Here is a 4,570-nt window from a genome sequence, read left to right on the forward strand (position 1 = left end):
TTGCGAAATGCCATTTTGATCAGGAAGCTTTTTTCCCCACATACTTTTTCAGATGTACGCTTGATATGCTGTATGCTCTGTAACTCAAATTGCCACTGGCCACAAGTGGGCATAGAAGGGGTGAACCCTTTTGCATCACCAGCATTTTAAGGTGTCACACAGAGGAAATAGAATCAGATTTTAATCTTTATAAATTCCAGTAAAATGTACTACAGGATTTTTTCTGTCCTATATCTCACATCTGGGAAGAGGCTGAGGGCAGCTATTTTCTCTGGCAGAGGCTTGGACCAGGTAACCACCCAGTGTGTCCACCATGACCCTCTGCTCCTAGTGATCTGTAGTGCAGCAGTTTAAATTCATTCCAAGCTTGATCAGCAGCAGCATTATTTGTGTAGAATGTGATACACAAGCACCATCTAGAGGATATAAAGAAGAGAGAAAAATGATGATTATAGTTGACTACAGCAACAACAGTTATATTGGGGGGGGGGGAAGTTTTCAGGTTCCCTGTGACTCTCAAAAACTGCTGCTGAAATGGCACTAACCATTAGTGCTATTTGCCCTAACTAGGGAAACAGCAACCAGAAAAAAAATTATGACAATTATTCTGATTTTTCTTCCTTCTGGGATTTGCATATTTTTGCCTGGCCCTTCCTGCTTTCCTTCCCCTCTCCCCCTTTCTTGATGATAGCAAGAGGGTGAGAGAAATGGGGAAGAATCAAATAAATCAGGAAAATGCATTCATCTTGGTTTCAAAGAAATGTCTGCCAATTCCATGAAATCAAAACTTTTCTGTATCTGTGGAAATCTTCAGAAGAAAGTAACTGACAATTATTTAGCAGTTCTAGATACATTTTTGCTCTAGCGCATTAGGGAGAAATGAAATGGCTCTCCTGCACTGCAGCACTTTGCTAACGAGAATTAAAGCTGCTTAGCTATATTGTAGACCCTACAGCATGAAAAGGGATTAGCTTATTTGGAGAGCTTGCCTTCTCCAGTTCTAGATGTAAGGGCTTCTACCCACCCTGTTACCGTCAAAATGGAATGACTATTAATAGGCAGACTAGTGCCAGCTATGAAAGGTCCTAAGTGTTTGTCTGTAAGATTATTCTTTTAGAGGTTGTAATATTCTGTCTAAATATTTGAGGAGGGAGGGGGTGCTACAAGCTGCAGCCTAGTGGGTTCCCTGTAGGGAAATGCATCTGAAATTAGACATGATCCTGCTTATTTGTTTTATAAAAACCAGAAGATTGTTGGTGCCTGAGGAGAAGGAAGATGGCATGCTGCAGCAGTAAGGCTGGCACCCAAGGTGTGAAGGCCTGTGACACAAGCGGGCTGGCCCGGGGTGGTGGTTCAGCCCCATTAAGGAGCTGGGAAGGGCAGCTGCATTTTGCAGGATGAACCAAGTCTTCCCGCCACCTCTCACTGGGTTGGCCAGGGCTACAGCCAGTCTTGCACTGATGAGGAAAGCCCAGTACGTCTCCAGACCCTAGCTCTAGAGGGAAAAGCAATTCCCTTTCTTGTGAAGCATCGCCACTGCTGCTGCAAGCCTCCTCCTCTGGGAAGCTGCTCTCATCCTGGGGAGGACAGGGCAGCTTCTGGGGAGGACAGCAGGAGCCCAGCACGTGCGTGACCCTGTTTCCCTCTTCATGGGCAGTTGGCCAGTTGTTCCCCCAATATCTGCGTAGTGGAGGGCAGATGAGCAAGAGGGAGGAAGGATGCTGTAAGGCAGAGCAGCAACGAGCTGCTCACAGCTGCTGAATGTGGGCACAGGGAAGGAGAAGCCCATCCTGCCCAGGACTCCAGGCTGTCAGTGGCAGCTGGGTGCTCCTCACCAACAATCAGCAGGAGCTGCTGCAGCAGCAGTTGAAACCACTTTGCTTGTAAAATGTGAGAGTTAATGACTTTATTGAAGAGCAAGAGGTGTGCAGAGAGCTTAAGAAAAAATCAGTCTTGTTTTTCTTCCTCAAGTTGCCTAGTTTAGTTTTTAGGGTTTTTTTGGTCTCACATTGAGTGGAAATCACCCCTTTCTTTAAAGAAAATGGGCATATTGTGTGAGTATGGAGATCAAGGGACTGGTTTGTTGTAGTCCTCAAAAGCACTTTCTTCCCTCTAACTGTGGACTCACATGCACGTCTCCTGCTGGGTGGAAGTGGCTGGCTTGTCAACTTACCTGGCTTCAGAGGACTTTGTGGATAGGCTGCTCAGATGGCTGCTGGCATGGCCAACTTCCCATATGATAAGAGAAATCCTTGATTACAGCAGCATATCCTTGTCTATCATCAAACCACCCAGGACAGTAGAGCCCCTATATATTTGGGACCAGTCTAAGAAGCTCCAGTGGCAAATACAGCCCAGGTACTCTCCTCCTTGAATCCTTGCTGGCTCAGTTTCCTTCTGGTTTTGCTCCCTTCTGTGTCCTTCCTTTTCTGTTAGGCTTCATCTCAACCCCTGTCCCACCACAGAAAGCCGAAGAAAATTCTGCTAACTGCACAGAGCAGCTTGCACACACTTGATCTTCTGGATCTTTGTCCAAGCAGAGGCTGTGGGCACGCTGCCAGCAGATCCCAGTGTGGTCTGAGAATATCCTCTATGGGATGTGGGGGAGATGGCTAAGAAAAGCAAAGTGATTATATGACAAACTTCTGCATCTAGTGGAAAGTGGCTAGAGGAGTTCACAAACCAAAACCAGTTTTGTGGGCCAGCGAAAACCACTCCTTTAAACTGACTCTGGTTTCCTTCTGCTGTGACTTGAAAAATCAGGTCTGATCCGTGCCAGCAGTACGGGTTGGAACCACCGCGTGGAGCCAAACAAACGCCTTTTGAGCAGCTCTGCAGCTCCTGATCTGTCTTGTTGGGATGCAACTCTGCTCGTTATGAGTTAAACTCCCAGGTGCTGAGGTGCTGTTGTCTCTTAGTCTCCTGGCTCAGTAGGTGGCCTTCTTGCCTGCGACATAATTCGACAGTGCTTAATGAATCAAAACAGTCAAGTAAAACCATCCTCCGGCGTCATACAGTGTTCTGCTGGAGCTTCAGCACAGCCATGCTGGAGACTTTGACTGATGGCGTAGCAGTAATTGAGTGCACACAGCATGTACTGGCTCTGTTCAGAGAGCACTTAACGGCACGTAACATTACTTGATCTGCTTCCAGTTCTCCATGTGCGATTGATTTCCCATGTGCCTCCATATTCTGCTAAAAAGACCGTTATACACTTTATTGAGAGAGCCCCTGTGACCCGTAAGGAAGAGGGGATACCTTCAACAGCAGAGCACAGCTGGCCTGTGCCTGGCCGGGTCTGGACAGCCTCCCAGGTGACAGCAGGACTGCTCCCTTGCACAGCCGTCATCTGCACAGACGTTGCTGGCTGGCCTGGCTCACACCACCCTCATATCTAACTTCAGAAAGATTTTGGGGGTCTTCTCTGCTATGTTGTGAATTGAATGGCCGATGCTTATCTTGTTTCCTTTTTAATAGCAGTGTGTAAGTAGGAGCTGTGCTGGTACAGGCAGGGCAACCGTAACTGGCTGAAATCCAAAACCTTGAAGCAAATGGACAGTGTTTCTCGGTGCATCGAGGCACCACGTATCAGCAATGAAGAAAAACTTCTGATTTGTAATAGTCAAGAAAACCTTCCCACCACATCTCAGCAAATGGTACAGCTGGGTATTTTCTGGTTCTTTAGCCATTTTTCAAACAATAATATTCACTTTAGTCAGAGAGGTTGGCTCCAGAGGAGTGTTTAGTGCATCCAGGGCTTGGGATACAACACCCAAAAGGAGGTGCCTGTCCTTCCGAGGCAGCCGGGCAGGCAGCGCGGGCAGTGGGTGCAGCGCTAAGGGCTCTCAGCCTCTGTGCTGCTGCTCGGGGATCGCTGCCTGGCACCCAGCACGTCCTGAGTCAGACTTGAAATATGAAGCAAATAGTTTGAATTCTCCCTTGGAGGGTTTCCATGCTACGCGGGTGCCAGCGGCAGTGTTCCAGCTCACCGCCCAGCCGGACACTCCTTTCCTCACACTGTGCTGGGGGGACTCGTGTGCACTTTGGCCTGCACAGGGGATGCAGATGGATCCAGGCTGGGGGTGACAGCAGCATGTGCTTTGGTTACCACCTGCAAATCAAGCTGTAAATGATTTCTGTTGTGTACAGCATCCAAAATTGTAACAGGATGACAACACTGGGGGGGATGGATGTACCGTAGGTGGTTTAGCGGCGGGCTTGGCAGTCCTGGATTAACGGTTGGATTTGATGATTTTATGGGTCTTTTCCAACCGAAGTGATGCTATGGTTCTGGATTAGGGTTGGAACCGTATTAGAGGTTTTTTTCCACTCCCTTTGACTTTTTTCTAAGGCTACAGATTTGGACGTGGATAGGTCTGGGTTTGATGCAGGAGACACCCTTTTTGTGATCGCCGAACAGCCCGGGGGCCGGGGCGGTGCCTGGCTGTGGAGGAGCCGCGCTTCTCCCCGGGTCCGCGGGGAGCGGGGGCGGGCACCGGGCGGGGACGCGCCCTCCGCGGCTCGGCGGGGGCGGGTGGCTCCCGGCGCGGGGGACCCGAGCAGAGCGGGG

The sequence above is a fragment of the Falco naumanni genome, chromosome 12, assembly GCF_017639655.2.
Source record: "Falco naumanni isolate bFalNau1 chromosome 12, bFalNau1.pat, whole genome shotgun sequence".
NCBI lineage: Eukaryota > Metazoa > Chordata > Aves > Falconiformes > Falconidae > Falco > Falco naumanni.